The sequence below is a fragment of the Arachis ipaensis genome, chromosome B2 (assembly GCF_059453495.1).
Source record: "Arachis ipaensis isolate K30076 ecotype BB chromosome B2, ASM5945349v1, whole genome shotgun sequence".
Classification (NCBI taxonomy): domain Eukaryota; kingdom Viridiplantae; phylum Streptophyta; class Magnoliopsida; order Fabales; family Fabaceae; genus Arachis; species Arachis ipaensis.
In genome coordinates, this window is record NC_142437.1 from 31,506,268 (window position 1) to 31,524,658 (window position 18,391).

Genomic DNA, 18,391 nt, shown 5'->3' on the forward strand with positions numbered 1-18,391 from the left:
ATCATTTAAAATTGTGCAAATGCTCCCCAATGTAAATGAGAAATCTACAAGCAATGAGGTTTGTGAAACTTGTGAAAAATCCAAACAAACAAGAGATAAGTGTCCTTTAAGTGACTATCAAGCTTCTAATATTTTTTATTTAATCCATTGTGACTTGTGGGGACCCTATAGAACTCCCTCCTGGTGTGGTTCTTCGTATTTCTTAACTATTATATATGATTGTTCACGAGCAGTTTGGATATATTTGTTGAAAGAAAAGGCTGAGGTATCAATCACGTTGAAAAAATTTTTCACGTTGGTTGAACGCCAATATAACAAATATGTTAAAATGGTGCGATATAATGGGACGAAATTTATGTATTTAGAACAATACTTCTTACAACAAGGCATTGTTCACCAATTGTCATGTGTTAATACACCGCAACAAAATGGACGAGTGGAGCGCAAACATCAACATACTCTCAATGTTGCTAGATCATTACACTTTCAAGGCAATCTTCCTATTCGATTTTGGGGAGAATGTGAATTACTGCTAGCTATTTAATTAATTGTACCCCATCCTCAATATTGAAGGGTAGGACTCCGTATGAGGTTTTTCATGGAACAATTCTAAGTTATGAGCACTTAACGGTGTTTGGCTCTTTGTGTTATGCTCAAAATCAAAATAGGCAACGGGAAAAATTTGCTAGCCGTAGTAGAAAATGTGTGTTTGTCGGGTACCCTTTTGGGCAAAACGAATGAAAACTATTTGACTTGGAAAAAAAAGTTTTTTTTGCCCTCGTAATGTCCATTTTGTTGAAGATATATTTCCTTTTCAAGAGGCTCAGGCTTTAGCACCGTCACCAAGGATTGAAGATATTGGGCCTCCTGTAATAGAAACAAATGTTAAAGAAGACACACATAATGGGCCAAGTTCAAAATCCACACTTGGGCCTAGTACTCCACATTTAAATGACTGTGCTGGAAAATCCCTCATTGAAGCATCTATTGACAAACAAGGGGGACATGAACTCAATGAAGAGATTGAAGAGTACATCGCTGACGACAGCAGAAACAACGCCGACTTCCAATCTACCACTAGTCACGATGTAAGTTCCACTTGGTCGGGGTCACTACATGAAGACACCCTCAGTCAGGTTGTGCGAATTTGTCTCTACTGCTACGATACCAATAAGCTCTACTGACCAACCTCCCTCTCCATCAAAATCCTTAAGTGTGTTCTATCCTATACAAAATTTTGTGAATTATAATTCTTTTTCCAAACAACATCACAGTTTTCTTGCTTTTCTCCAGAAAAAACAGGAGCCCTTATTTTTCTCAGAAGCAGTTAGAGATAAGCGTTGGCATGAAGTTATGTCCCAAGAAATTCGTATGCTTCAAATCAATAACACTTGGAAACTCACAACCCTTCCCCCAGGAAAGAAAGCCCATGGATGTAAGTAGGTTTATAAAATTAAATAAATTCTGATGGGACAATAGAGAGGTTCAAAGCAAGACTGTAATTTTGGGAAATAATCAAGTGAAAGGCTCGAATTACAATAAAACGTTATCCCCAGTGGTAAAGATGGTAACAATTCGCACAACACTCGCAGTGGCAGCAGCCCAAGATTAGGAACTCCACCAGATGGATGGCCATAATGCATTTCTTCATGGAGAGCTTGATGAGGATGTTTACATGAAGCTTCCGCCTGGTTTTCAAGTGCCTCAACAAGGACTGGTCTGTAAACTTTAAAAATCTCTCTATGGCCTGTGGTAGGCTCCACGTTGCTGGTTTGCAAAATTTTCATCTGTCCTTCTTCGATATGGTTTTCAACAATCCCCACAAGACCATTCCTTGTTTAGCCTTCACCACAATAGCATGCAATTGGTAGTTTTGGTGTATGTTGTTGACCTTGTAATTGCAGGAAATAATAGTGCTGCAATTCAACATTTCAAAGAGTATTTACACAAATATTTTCATATGAAAGATTTAGGCTGGTTGAAGTACTTCTTGGGAGTTGAGGTTGTCAGATCTCGGACTGGAATCTTCCTGTGCTAAAGAAAATATACTTTGGACATAATCATCGAAACAGGACCTCTAGGTGCTAAGCCTGTAGCAACACCATGTGAAGAAAATCATCGTCTGGGGTCAGCTACAGGTTCTCTTTTATCCGATCCTAGCATATATCGTTGGCTTATTGGAATACTGATTTATTTGTGTTTTACTCGGCCTGATCTAGCCTACAGTATTCACATGTTATACCAATTCATACAAAATCCACGCACCGAACACTGGCATGCCGCTTTACGTGCTGTACGCTATTTATTTAGCCTGGTTCTATTAATCTTATTTTTCTTTTTTCTTGTATTAATATCTTCTCTTGATATTCTTAATTTTTATTTAGTACTATGACCAATTATAATTATTTTCTCGAGCCTTTCCCTAAGAGTTTTATGAAGAAGTTCCTAAAGTTTAGGTTACTAAATATTTTTTTCTGCGTCTTTTACTATAGTTACTACTATACTCTTAAATGTTACATTATTTACTTCTACCGTTACTTAAATTCTTTTTATATCTTTTAACTTCCTAAATATTATCCTTACATATTATATTTGTTTATAATTTAATATATGAGTTTTAATTAATTATACTTCAACTTTACAACATTTTAACTACTTTCTCAATATTTTTATTTAACCAAATTTTACTTCGTAACTTTAATAACTTACATTTCTTCTCTTAACCACTTTCGAAACCTCGTTAATTTTATTATTCACAAAGCATGGTGCTTAGCGCCCACAATTGGCGTCTACCACCTTCGAGGCATGAAAAATGTTTAACGCATCCCCGGCACCTAACGCCTTTTTTTCGGCACCCAGCATTTGGCAGTTGAACCGACATGTGATATCACAGCCAGTAGGACAGACATTCATCATATGCTTCTATGTGACATTGTTTGGGTTTGCATATTGTAATTGGTTTGCCTATGTGAATAATTATGTTTAACTGCTAATTGCTATACTTGATGTAACTGCTTTGATTGTGTTTGAACCTCTTTACTTGTATTTGTGTCTAAAATTGTTTGGTTTGTGGTGATTTGTTGATGATTGAGTTGTTTGGGCCGGGGGACGTGTTGGATTTTGGATGGGCCTAAGGCTGTGATTGGTATGATTGAGGTCTAGTTCTGTATAAAAAAATAAAGCTGGTTCAGCATAGACTTAATGAACCTATGCTTGGAACAGGATGGTCATTTATACAGCTTAGGTAACTTCTTTTATGTTTATGGTCTAGTAAAGTATGAAAAATCAAACTCTTACAGCATAGACTTAATTGAACCTATGCTTGGGACATGTTAGTCATTCATACTGTCTAGGAAAAATTTTAAGATTTTACAAGAAAGAAAAAAGGTTTTTTATTTTGAGGAATTAATCAAGTCTCTTTTAAAAAGGATTTTTGGATTTTGAATGTGAACCCTTGGTTTTTGAAAAGATACATAAGAGGAGCAATGACCACTGTACATTAGAAATAGTTTATTTTACATATCTTATTATAGCAATTCTGTAAACCTATAGTGAGAACCAGCGAGGACGATGTTCTCACTCCCCTACAGGTTTTCTCTTTTCAGGATATGGACGACAAAGTTTTAGAAGAGTTATTTCATTTTCTATTTATTCGATATTTTTGTATTATCTTAGTTGTTATTTTTCCCTCCCCTTTATCTCTACCAATTTTGTAAGAGGAATAGGAATTTGTGATATGTATGCTTGTAAATTATTGCTATGTATATATATAATTTTAAAGTATTGTATCTGGTTTGTGTATATATATATATATGTGTGTGTGTGTGTGTGTGTTTTAAATGAAAAAGTATTTTAAATGCAACCGAAAGCATGACATTCAGATAGTGAGGGTGTTACATTTCCAGCTTCTCTCTCTCATTTACCTTTTCTCCAAATCACGTACAAAAAAAAAAAGAAGAAAGGAAGCAAAAGATAGTTCTTGATATGATATACGAAGAAAAAAAACAAGTAGGAGGTGGCCAGATGTGGTGAGACTATGGGAATTATAAAGTGACTCTTATAAAATTTATAATAAAATATTATTATTACCTTAAAATATTGTTATTTAATTTTTTGCATATTCCATAATCAGCTCGCCAAACTAAATCTAACTGGTCATTCAAATTTTATGAATCCTAATGTATAAAATTTGAAAAATCTAGATTGTTACAAAAAGGGTATACAATACCCTCAAATTAAAAGGGTATAAAAGAAGTCACCAAAAAATTTCTCAAATTTGATGTGATATTAGAAGCAAAAAAATTATCATTTCTTTTTATTAGAATGACCTATCATCAAATTAAAAGCATTGTTATATTATTCTTTCAGATAATCAATATATTCTGTATGTTATAAAAAGTTGCCCCAGAACATATATATATATATACAACCATAAATAATTTTTTTATGTTACTGTGTATTTTTGTTAATTAATTAAGACCTATAAGCAATTACATTTCAAGTCAATATAAATGCATTACAACAATTTCAATAGATAGCGGCGGAAATTTTGCGGCTATTTTATAAAATCGCCGTAAAATGACCACATATGGCGCATATAGCGGTGGTTAGGGGTTGGACTGCAATCAGCCTTGTATTTAGTGGCAGTTGTTCTAGAACCGCCGCTATATGTACCATCAAGTGAGTTATCATTTAACATTTTGCGGCGGTTTTCTTCGAACCGTCGCAAAATGTGTATTACCACATATTACAATATTTTTTTTAGTAATAACCATCTGGGTATAATCTAGTTAAGTAAACACGACTATTTTAAGCTACATATGTTCAAATCATTGTTACTTAAACTCGTAACACTTTTATGTAAAAAATTTCACAAATTAAATAAGCTATATATGTTAACTCATGTGAACAAATTTACCAATAAAATTTCCTTGTTTACTTTATTGGCATTTAAATTTGCATTCAAACATAAATGTAAAAGAAGAAAATGAAGTCAAACTCTGAATTTATAAAGTTAAAATAAAGTTCTAATGAGCATAAATAAAAGTTACTCCTCTTTGAAGTTATGCCTTACTAAACCTAAATCAAGAAACTCTAAAAGTAGATAAACATGTAAAACTACGACCCAAATCATTAAATTAAGGAATCAACGTAACTCTTATAATAAAAGATCAAAATTTCTCTTTAACATTGTATTGACCTGGCGAAAAATACTCTGTCAAGAATCTATGGGTTTCACGTTTTACAGGATCTGATATTTTATTTCCATACCATGGCTTTTTGTTCAAATTAAAGCACCTTTTTTTTAAAATGTATATCATCTTCTCTTTGTTGGTCTTCTAAAATTTCATTGTCTTCTTCCGAAACTTTATTGAGATCAAACTGTATGGATCTGTCAATTCGAACAGAGGAGATATCATCTAAATTGTCTTCTGAATCACACTCTTCCCCATCTAGACTGTCAGGGACTATTTCTCCAGAATATTCAGGTGATACTGAAAATATCAATATGCATACAACAAAATAAGTATACCTAGAAGAAATTGAGAACTCCCAAGTCATTAGATACTGACTTAGAAAAAAAAGGACGACAATATGATAAGACAATTTTAAAACTAAACACAAATTATCCACAATAACCATTTTCTTTGTTGGTAGTTTGGGCAAATTTCTTAGACAGAAGCTCTATAGTGAATGTTGTGCTTGCAGAGGATGATGAAAAGTCCTCAATTTTTATTTGTCCTGTTTCACCGTCATGTTATGTTCACTAATGTTTTAAAAACGTAACACTATTGGAATTGATATTGATTATTAGATATCAAGATTATCAAAACTGCAACGTTAAGAACAACAACAACTGAAACAATATTAACTTAACGTAAACTAACTTCTGATGAAAAAACCTGCTTAAAGAAACAGAAAATATGCTTTTACTCACAAAAATTCACAATACAATAAGTACTTAACTGCAAATCGAAGAAACACCAAATTTTTTGTAACCAAAGAAAATAACGTACAACATTGGGTTTATTTAACTTATTTCATGACACAAAGATTCTTTTTAAATTACGTTTAAATTTTTCATATAAGCATTACGCAACATCATCGATATTCTCTGAAGCATTCTCTGTGGGGTCTTCTATATCATCCTCCCTTGTCAACTGCAAATCTTCAATGTCACCTTCCACTGACATGTTCAATCCTGGCTGTGGAAAAAAACTAACTTCAGCTTCTTCATTCTTTTCTCCCATGTCATACAAATCTCGTGGTTTCACATGAACCACAACACCCCATTCCTTAGCTACTTCATCATCCACATAGTATACAAGCTGAGCTTCTGAGGCCATTATGTATGGTTCATCTTCTTCTCGAACATTAGTGTGTATCGGACGAGAGAAATTAACGCTGGTAAGTCCCAAATGGTCTTGTTTGATGCCTCTACTGGTAGTGGTATCAGCCCAAACACATTTGAACAATACCACTGTGAAATGATAGCTATAATTCAATTCAATTATGTCCATAATTTTTTGTAATATGAAACACTGCCAACAGCGACTCTATTATCATGCATGCTTGCATAACTTCTTATATTAGATGATACATATACTCCACTATTTTGAGTTTTCAGTCCGTCTTCCTTTGTGATAGTTCTAAACTTGTATCCGTTAACGTTGTACGCCCTAAAACATCTTGCCTGAATCATGGGATCGCACGCAAACAACTTCATTTCTTTCAAATGAAGCGTACTTTCCATTGGAACCTGGAACCACATAACATTCATGCTTTATATTAAAATCGGATTTCATAAAGTACTAATTCTAGGCTAAAAACACATTGATCAGGTTAATATTCTATCAACCTCATGCTTAAACCACCAAGAAAATTCCGCATGCACAACACTGTCTATCTTAGATTGTGACATTGTCTGAGCCCGTAAGTGTAAAACCCGGTTAATTAACGGCTAATTAATCCATAAATGAGAATTTATTCTAGAAAGCCAAAAATTTTATTTTTATGGCTTAATATGATAGAGGAGATTGAGACGAGAATTTCGGTACCAATTTTATAGAAATCGGACCAAGATTGGACCGAACGGGCCAAACCGGACCGACCGGACCCAAAGTGGGCCCTTGGCCCAACATAACTAAACCAAAACCCTAGTTTTCAGCATTCTCTCTCCTCATTAAACACACACACACGCTGAAATGGAGTGAGGGAGGAGAAGAACACTCTCTCAAGTTCTATCTCTCACTTGATCTTCAAACCACCATAACTTTTGATCTAGAGCTCCGATCGCCGCTCCGTTTGCGGCCACGCGTTCACCGCAGAGAGCTCTACAAAACCTATACAATTAACCTTGAGGTAAGCCACGTTTTATTGTTCGAAATTCCAGTCCTTGATTTCGAGTTTCATGAGCAAAAATATTGAGATTTTGGGTTCTTTGATGTTATAGGACCCAACTCTCTTGAAGGAGAAGGTTAATCTTGTCTCCTTGGACCTTGGGTGTGGTAAGATTCTCAACCCTAGTGTAATTTGTTGTTCTATGATGTTTGGGTATTGAGATGTTGTGTATGGATATGATGATTGTGGCTTAGGTTGTGTATATGTGAATATTGGAGCTTGATTGGTGATTTTGGAAAGCTTGGGAGAGGGTTTTGTGTGACAAAATCTGTTCTTGGAGGTGTTGAGACCTTGAGAGCTTGTGGACAAGTGGTTTGGAAGTGCTCCGGTTGAGCTTGGGAAATCGGCTAAGGTATGGTTTCGGTTTCCCGTATCTAATATGTAATGTGGTAGGAAATACTTAGGCTAGAGGCCCTAAGATAGGCATTGAATTATTGGTGTTGTTGAATGGTTGAGATATATGATGTGTTCATATATGTGATTATGAATATTGATGCCTTGATTGTGTGATATATGAGAAATGCATGTTGTGATATGTGCTTGATGGATGATTGAGGTTGAATTGATGGGTGGTATCATGTTGATGGTGAGTATGATGTTGATCATGTATAATGATGGTTGATTTGGAAATTGGTATTATTGGAAATTGGGATGAGAAGGATGTATGACATGAGATTGTGTTTGTCCTTTAGCCATTGATTGAGAAGTGTTAAAATGGTTGGAGGTAGTTTTGGGAATTTTGGTAAAATGTCAATGTGTGAGTTGAGGATGGCTTGTTGTTGATTTTGGTACATTTTGAATGATTTCAAAGAGAAGGGTTGAAATTGGCATGTTTTGATTGATCTTGAAAAGAGTTGAAAGTGGCTTGTTTTGAAAATGGCACTTTGTGGTTTTGAATGAAAATATGGTTTTTGGGCATACTTTGACGGGACATAACTTGGACTACGGATCTTTGATTTGTGCCAAATCTGTTTAGAAATGAAATTGGATCCGGGATGTCCATGCCGTTCGAAGAACGGGTGAAAAATGATTTAAAATGAGAGAGTTATGACCGTCGGAAGATTGGGGGTTGAATCTGTGAATTCTGCAGCTTTTAACTTAGAAAATTTTTAGCAGAATGACCCCTCGCGCGTAGGCGCACTTGGCGCGTATGCGCCGTTCTTCGAGAAAGCATCATCCACGCATGCGCGTGGAGTGCGCGTACGCGTGGCCCTGTTTTCATCCCAAAGTTGATTTTTGAGTTTTAAAAGCCAAACTTCATACTTCTAAGCCTCCGATCACACCACTCATGTCTTAAATCATTATGATATGCCTAGCATGAGGAAAAGGGCTAGTGAATGTGGTAACTTGCGAGTGAAGCAAGGGAAAAATGAATGATCCATGAGGATCAAAGATGATTATGTGAGATGTGGAGGATGGCGGTGGAAGTGCTTGTCATGCCATGGGCCGAATGGCCGTAATTGTTAATGAATTGGCTGGTTATGGATTTAACCGTGAGCCGGATGGCTGGATTATGCCGTGTGGCGGCGGAGCCATGTTTATGGCTAAGTATAAATGCATATATGCTGTTGATTGAATTGTGAATGTCTGCACTTCCACCATTGGAGATGAGGGTTTCCCTGGGTAGTAGCAATGGCTAGCCACCATGTGCTCCAGGTTGAGACTCGAAGCTCTGTTAACCCAATGTCGTAAGTGTGGCCGGGCACTGTGAAAGGCCCGGATGAGCTCGCCCCCATAAATATTCACCAGTGATGGTGATGGATAAATATTCACCAGTGAGGGTGATGGATATAGATCATGATTATGATCAATTTTATGATGAGTATAACTCGAGTTGGGGATGCACGACAGAGGGACAGTCCAATGGTTAGCTACCAGGACTTGTCGGGTTGGCTCTATAACCGACAAATGATATCATCAGCCACTAGGGATAGGCATGCATCATAAGCATACTACATGAATTGTTTGAGATTGCCTATTTGACTGCATATTACTTGCTAATTGCCTAAATGCCTTATCTGTTCCTATTTGTAAATCTCTTGTCTGATATAACTGTGTTTGCTATATTATACTCCTGCTGGTGGTTGGGAGGTCTGAAGGAATTGGAAAGGGAAGTATTAGTTAGACTGAAGAATCTTTAGTCAGTTGCCACTTACGGTTTAGCTTGTTTATAAGCTTTGATATTATCTGGAGGAAGTTCTAGGATTGCCTTCGGCTTTCCTCTATTATTATGTATTATATATGTGGAAGCTGTTACCGTACTGGGGACCTCTAGTTCTCACTCATGCGGATTTTGTGGTTTTCAGATGCAGGACGCGAGGCTTCTCGTTGAGGCATGCTGGAGACTTCTGGATTGGCGAAGATCCTTTGTTCTCGGGATTCTATTTGGGGTTATATATCTTGTTTAGTTACTTTTATCTCCATTAAATAATACAAATTGTGATGACTCCTTCTAGAGGGGATTTTTGGAGATTAGATTTCTGTATTTGTGTCCCTTTGGGTTTCCTTTGGGGTTTCCTTATTCTATCATATGTATATATTGCTATGCTCGGACCGGTTATCTTCGCAGCCGGATTTTGAGTCTTGATATTCTTGTTTTTGACACTCTTTATATATATGACCTCGCGTTAGCTTATCCCGGTTCGTTACGTTATCGATCGGAGTGTTGCGCGTTCGAGTTACGGTTTTTGTTTACCCCCTTTTTCTACAAAGGCTCCTAGTTATAATCAATTATTCATACTACTATACGTACTAAATTTTTGTTTTAGAGGTCGTAATACCTTGCCATCTCTGAATTATGACTTAAGCATAAGACTTTGTATGGTAGGGTGTTACATTATGGTATCAGAGCAGTTCGTTCCTGTAGAGCCTGAGGAATGAACTGACTATGCTTCTGTGCATTCTCTGTATGTGTGTTATGTGCTGTTAGTATATCTGCTTGATATAATTGGCATAAACGTTCATGAGCATGCATTTGGGACTTTGAAGCATTAAACTTCCGATATTGAGACTGATCAACTTAATATCGATTGTTTGGTGTGTATAGGGACCAGATGGCGCCTTGTGTACACGGTAGAGGTCGTGGGAGAGGTCGTACTAATGCTCGGGCACCGGAGACTAACCCTAATGATCCAGTGAACTTTATGACTGCGTTGGAAACATGGCTGCTGCTATGCAAGCCACTGCTGAGGCTCTTGGTCAACAGATGAACAACCATGGTAATGACGGAGGTGGAGTTCAGGGCCCGATGACACTGGCGAACTTTTTGAAGGTTAATCCACCGAAGTTCAAGGGAACTACTAGTCCGACTGAAGCCGATACATGGTTTCAGGCTATGGAACGAGCACTGCAAGCGCAGGTGGTACCTGAAGGGCAGCGTGTGGAGTTCGCTACCTATTTGCTCACTGGTGAAGCGTCGCATTGGTGGCAGGGTATCTGACGCCTCCTGCAGCAGGGTGATGACTATATCACCTGGGATGTCTTCCAAGAGGAGTTCTATAAGAAGTACTTTCCGACTTCTGCCAGGACAGCCAAGGAGCTTGAATTGTTGCAGCTGAAGCAGGGTGCTATGTCTGTATCTGAGTATACTGACAAGTTTGAGGAGCTGTTCAGATTTTCTCGTATGTGTCAAGGGACTCCGGTGGAATATGAGGAATGGAAGTGTGTTAAGTACGAAGGAGGACTCCGGAGCGATATTTTCAGTTCAGTGGGACCAATGGAGATTAGGACTTTCTCCGAGTTGGTGAACAAGTGTAGGGTTGCTGAAGAGTGTGTGAAGAGGGCAACCGCTGAGAAAGGAAGTCACAAAGGATCATTTTTACAGAACCGAGGGAAGAGCTTTGCACCTAGAGGTCCGCCTTTCAAGAGGGGAGGTTCTTTTAGGAGGCCCAACAACAACTACTCCCAAGGGAAAAGGTTTGGGAAGCAGCCTCAGAATGATCAAGCTTGTACTAGGTGTGGGAGTCACCATCCGGGAGTACCATGCAAGGCCGGATGGGGTTTGTGCTACAATTGTGGAAAGGCGGGGCATAAAGCCGCAAGTTGTCCAGAGAAGCAAAAGCAAGGTGCTGGGAAAGCACAACAGACTGGTCGGGTGTTCACCACCTCAGCTGTGGGTGCAGAGGGATCCGAGACACTCATTCGAGGTAACTGTGAAATGGCTGGTCAAACTTTAAATGCTTTATTTGATTCGGGAGCATCGCATTCATTCATTGCATTTGAGAAAGCCCATGAGTTAGGGTTGAAGATCGTAACCTTAGGTTATGACTTAAAAGTGTATAATGCTACCCATGAAGCCATGGTAACTAGACTAGGATGCCCGAAAGTTTCGTTTAGGTTCAAGCAGCGTGATTTTGTCCATAATCTAATCTGCTTACCGATGATCGGTCTTGATCTTATCTTGGGATTGGACTGGTTATCCGAAAACCATGTCCTGCTTGATTGTTCTACCAAGTCGATGTACTTTATGCCGGAGGATACAGAAGGGCCGGTTGTGGTGAATAATTATTACTTGAATTCAATGATGGTGAACTGTTCTGGAACCGAATGTCAGGGTATCCTGTTGTTAACCGCGGGTGTTTCGGGTGATGATCAAAGGTTGGATCAGATTCCGGTAGTGTGTGAGTTTCCGGAAGTGTTTCCCGATGATATTGAGGAATTTTCACCTAACCGAGAGGTCGAGTTTGCTATTGAATTGGTGCCTGGGGCGGGACCAATCTCAAGTGCTCCTTATAGGATGTCACCGTTAGAGATGGCCGAGCTAAAGTCTCAGTTAGAGGAATTGTTGGGTAAGAACTTTATCCGACCAAGTGTTTCCCCGTGGGGTGCTCCAGTGTTACTGGTAAAGAAGAAAGATGGAAGTATGCGACTCTGTGTGGATTACAGGCAGCTGAACAAGGTCACCATAAAGAATAAGTACCCATTGCCGAGGATTGATGATCTCATGGATCAGTTACAAGGAGCTGGGGTTTTCTCTAAGATCGATTTGCGATCCGGTTATCACCAGATAAGGGTGAGGGGTGAGGATATCCCTAAGACCGCTTTCAGGACTCGTTATGGTCATTACGAGTACACTGTAATGTCCTTTGGGTTGACGAACGCTCCTGCAGTATTCATGGATTACATGAATAGAGTGTTCCGTCCGTTTCTGGATAAATTTGTGGTTGTCTTCATTGATGATATACTAATTTACTCCAAGACTGAAGAAGAGCATGCGGAACACTTGCGGACCGTGTTGCAGATTTTAAAGGAGAAGAAACTCTATGCGAAACTGTCTAAGTGTGAGTTCTGGAAGAGTGAGGTGAAGTTTTTGGGTCACGTGGTGAGTAAGAAGGGAATAGCCGTAGATCCAACCAAGGTAGAAGCTGTGATGGATTGGAAGCAACCAACCACAGTAACTGAGATAAGGAGTTTTCTGGGTTTAGCTGGCTATTACCGAAGGTTCATCAAAGGCTTTTCGCAATTAGCTTTGCCGTTGACAAAGTTAACTCACAAAGACACTCCATTTGTTTGGACTCCTGAGTGCGAGGAGAGCTTTCAGACATTGAAGAAAAAGTTGACCACTGCACCTGTGTTAGTGTTACCTGAGCCGAACGAGCCTTTTGAGGTGTACTGTGATGCATCGTTAAAGGGCCTAGGGTGCGTGCTGATGCAACATCATAATGTGGTGGCGTATGCCTCACGACAGTTGAGACCTCACGAAGTTAGTTATCCTACGCACGATTTGGAACTCGCTGCGGTTGTGTTTGCCTTGAAGGTGTGGAGGCATTATCTCTATGGGGTTAAGTTCCAAGTCTTCTCCGATCACAAGAGCTTGAAATACCTCTTTGATCAGAAAGAGCTTAATATGAGGCAAAGGAGGTGGATGGAATTGTTGAAAGACTATGACTTTGAGTTAAATTACCATCCTGGAAAGGCGAATATAGTGGCGGATGCGTTAAGTCGGAAGTCGTTATATGCGTCTTGGATGATGCTTCAAGAGGAGAAGATGCTCAAGGGAATCGAGAGTCTAAAAATTGGTGCTCGAGAAGTATCTGGAACCTTGTGTTTGAGCCGATTAGAAATCTCGAGTGACTTTAAGTCCGAACTCCTAAAGGCTCATGAAAATGATGAAGCGTTATGGAAGGTGTTACCGGCTATCGAGCAAGGAAAACAGTGGAGAGTGTCGGAAGAAAAAGATGGGTTATAGAGATTCAAGGGTAGGATCATTGTGCCGGATGTTGGCACTTTGAGGCAAGATATCTTAAAGGAGGCACACAAAAGCGGATTCTCCATTCACCCGGGGAGTACTAAGATGTACCATGATTTAAAGGCGATGTTTTGGTGGCCGAGTATGAAGAATGATGTGGCGGAATATGTTTCAAAGTGCTTAACTTGTCAAAAGGTAAAGATTGAACATCAAAGACCTTCCGGGATGTTGCAACCCTTAGAGGTTCCGCAATGGAAGTGGGAAAATATTGCAATGGACTTTGTGTCGGGATTGCCAAGGACTAAGACTGGTTTTGATGCCATCTGGGTGATTGTGGACCGACTGACGAAGTCAGCTCACTTTTTGACCATTCGGATGACTTACACCCTCGAGGAGCTAGCACGGTTATACATAAAGGAGATTGTGAGACTCCATGGTGTACCTGCTACTATAATCTCTGATAGAGATCCTCGTTTCACTTCGAGGTTCTGGGGTGCATTTTAGAAAGCTTTTGGAACCCGATTAAGCTTGAGTACAACTTACCATCCTCAAACAGATGGTCAATCCGAGAGGACGATCCAAACACTAGAGGATATGTTGAGAGCTTGTGTTTTGGACCAACCGGTGAGTTGGGATCGGTATATGCCGTTAGTGGAGTTTGCATACAATAATAGTTACCATGCGAGCATCGGAATGGCTCCGTATGAGGCATTGTATGAGAGGAAATGTCAATCTCCGCTATGTTGGTATGAAGCTGGAGAGAAAGGCTTGTTGGGACCGGAAATGATAGCTGAGACCACTGAACAAGTCAAGAAAATCCGAGATAGGATACTTACGGTGCAGAGTCGTCAGAAGAGTTACGCCGATCAGAGGCGGAAGCCCTTGGAATTTGAGGCAGGAGATCATGTTTTCCTTAAGGTTACTCCGACCATAGGAGTAGGTAGAGCGATTAAAGCAAAGAGGTTGAATCCTCGATACATTGGTCCATTTCAGATCCTAGAGAGGATTGGGCCGGTGGCGTATCGAGTGGCTCTACCGCCTCATCTTTCGAACCTGCACGATGTGTTTCACGTGTCGCAGCTTCGGAAGTACACCCCTGATGCTAGCCATGTGTTAGAACCTGAATCGGTTCAGTTGAGAGAAGATTTGACGCTTCCAGTGGCTCCAGTTAGAATTGATGATACTAGTATCAAACGGTTGCGTGAAAAAGAGGTTTCATTAGTCAAAGTGGCTTGGAATCGAGGCGGTGTTGAGGAACACACTTGGGAACTTGAGTCGAAGATGCGTACGGATTATCCGCACTTATTCTCAGGTAATTTGATTTGAATTTTGTGGGCAAAATTCCCAATTAGGTGGGTAGAATGTAAAACCCGGTTAATTAACGGCTAATTAACCCATAAATGAGAATTTATTCTAGAAAGCCAAAAATGTTATTTTTATGGCTTAATATGATAGAGGAGATTGAGACGAGAATTTCGGTACCAATTTTATAAAAATCGGACCAAGATTGGACCGAACGGGCCAAACCGGACCGACCGGACCCAAAGTGGGCCCTTGGCCCAACATAACTAAACCAAAACCCTAGTTTTCAACATTCTCTCTCCTCATTAAACACACACACACGCTGAAATGGAGTGAGGGAGGAGAAGAACACTCTCTCAAGTTCTATCTCTCACTTGATCTTCAAACCACCATAACTTTTGATCTAGAGCTCCGATCGCCGCTCCGTTTGCGGCCACGCGTTCACCATGGAGAGCTCTACAAAAGCCATACAATTAACCTTGAGGTAAGCCATGTTTTACTGTTCGAAATTTCAGTCCTTGATTTCGAGTTTTATGAGCAAAAATATTGAGATTTTGGGTTCTTTGATGTTATAGGACCCAACTCTCTTGAAGGAGAAGGTTAATCTTGTCTCCTTGGACCTTGGGTGTGGTAAGATTCTCAACTCTAGTGCAATTTGTTGTTCTATGATGTTTGGGTATTGAGATGTTGTGTATGGATATGATGATTGTGGCTTAGGTTGTGTATATGTAAATATTGGAGCTTGATTGGTGATTTTGGAAAGCTTGGGAGAGGGTTTTGTGTGACAAAATCTGTTCTTGGAGGTGTTGAGACCTTGAGAGCTTGTGGACAAGTGGTTTGGAAGTGCTCCGGTTGAGCTTGGGAAATCGGCTAAGGTATGGTTTCGGTTTCCCGTATCTAATATGTAATGTGGTAGGAAATACTTAGGCTAGAGGCCCTAAGATAGGCATTGAATTGTTGGTGTTGTTGAATGGTTGGGATATATGATGTGTTCATATATGTGATTATGAATATTGATGCCTTGATTGTGTGATATATGAGAAATGCATGTTGTGATATGTGCTTGATGGATGATTGAGGTTGAATTGATGGGTGGTATCATGTTGATGGTGAGTATGATGTTGATCATGTATAATGATGGTTGATTTGGAAATTGGTATTATTGGAAATTGGGATGAGAAGGATGTATGACATGAGATTGTGTTTGTCCTTTAGCCATTGATTGAGAAGTGTTAAAATGGTTGGAGGTAGTTTTGGGAATTTTGGTAAAATGTCAATGTGTGAGTTGAGGATGGCTTGTTGTTGATTTTGGTACATTTTGAATGATTTCAAAGAGAAGGGTTGAAATTGGCATGTTTTGATTGATCTTGAAAAGAGTTGAAAGTGGCTTGTTTTGAAAATGGCACTTTGTGGTTTTGAATGAAAATATGGTTTTTGGGCATACTTTGACGGGACATAACTTGGACTACGGATCTTTGATTTGTGCCAAATCTGTTTAGAAATGAAATTGGATCCGGGATGTCCATGCCGTTCGAAAAACGGGTGAAAAATGATTTAAAATGAGAGAGTTATGACCGTCGGAAGATTGGGGGGTTGAATCTGTGAATTCTGCAGCTTTTAACTTAGAAAATTTTTAGCAGAATGACCCCTCGCGCGTAGGCGCACTTGGCGCGTATGCGCCGTTCTTCGAGAAAGCATCATCCACGCATGCGCGTGGAGTGCGCGTACGCGTGGCCCTGTTTTCATCCCAAAGTTGATTTTTGAGTTTTAAAAGCCAAACTTCATACTTCTAAGCCTCCGATCTCACCACTTATGTCTTAAATCATTATGATATGCCTAGCATGAGGAAAAGGGCTAGTGAATGTGGTAACTTGCGAGTGAAGCAAGGGAAAAATGAATGATCCATGAGGATCAAAGATGATTATGTGAGATGTGGAGGATGGCGGTGGAAGTGCTTGTTATGCCATGGGCCGAATGGCCGTAATTGTTAATGAATTGGCTGGTTATGGATTTAACCGTGAGCCGGATGGCTGGATTATGCCGTGTGGCGGCGGAGCCATGTTTATGGCTAAGTATAAATGCATATATGCTGTTGATTGAATTGTGAATGTCTGCACTTCCACCATTGGAGATGAGGGTTTCCCTGGGTAGTAGTAATGGCTAGCCACCATGTGCTCCAGGTTGAGACTCGAAGCTCTGTTAACCCAATGTCGTAAGTGTGGCCGGGCACTGTGAAAGGCCCGGATGAGCTCGCCCCCATAAATATTCACCAGTGATGGTGATGGATAAATATTCACCAGTGATGGTGATGGATATAGATCATGATTATGATCAATTTTATGATGAGTATAACTCGAGTTGGGGATGCACGACAGAGGGACAGTCCAATGGTTAGCTACCAGGACTTGTCGGGTTGGCTCTATAACCGACAGATGATATCATCAGCCACTAGGGATAGGCATGCATCATAAGCATACTACATGAATTGTTTGAGATTGCCTATTTGACTGCATATTACTTGCTAATTGCCTAAATGCCTTATCTGTTCCTATTTGTAAATCTCTTGTCTGATATAACTGTGTTTGCTATATTATACTCCTGCTGGTGGTTGGGAGGTCTGAAGGAATTGGAAAGGGAAGTATTAGTTAGACTGAAAAATCTTTAGTCAGTTGCCACTTACGGCTTAGCTTGTTTATAAGCTTTGATATTATCTGGAGGAAGTTCTAGGATTGCCTTCGGCTTTCCTCTATTATTATGTATTATATATGTGGAAGCTGTTACCGTACTGGGGACCTCTGGTTCTCACCCATGCGGATTTTATGGTTTTCAGATGCAGGACGCGAGGCTTCTCGTTGAGGCATGCTGGAGACTTCTGGATTGGCGAAGATCCTTTGTTCTCGGGATTCTATTTGGGGTTATATATCTTGTTTAGTTACTTTTATCTCCATTAAATAATACAAACTGTGATGACTCCTTCTAGAGGGGATTTTTGGAGATTAGATTTCTGTATTTGTGTCCCTTTGGGTTTCCTTTGGGGTTTTCCTTATTCTATCATATGTATATATTGCTATGCTCGGACCGGTTATCTTCGCAGCCGGATTTTGAGTCTTGATATTCTTGTTTTTGACACTCTTTATATATATGACCTCGCGTTAGCTTATCCCGGTTCGTTACGTTATCGATCGGAGTGTTGCGCGTTCGAGTTACGGTTTTTGTTTACCCCCTTTTTCTACAAAGGCTCCTAGTTATAATCAATTATTCATACTACTATACGTACTAAATTTTTGTTTTAGAGGTCGTAATACCTTGCCATCTCTGAATTATGACTTAAGCATAAGACTTTGTATGGTAGGGTGTTACAGTAAGCTTTGCTTTGTCTTTTTCCTAAATGTACTTTACAAGAGAAAAGAAAATTAGTCCAACTAGTCAGTGGGAGAAAAGACTTATATTGGTGTTTTAAAAATACATGTGTATACTTACTCAACAAACGGAACCACGACA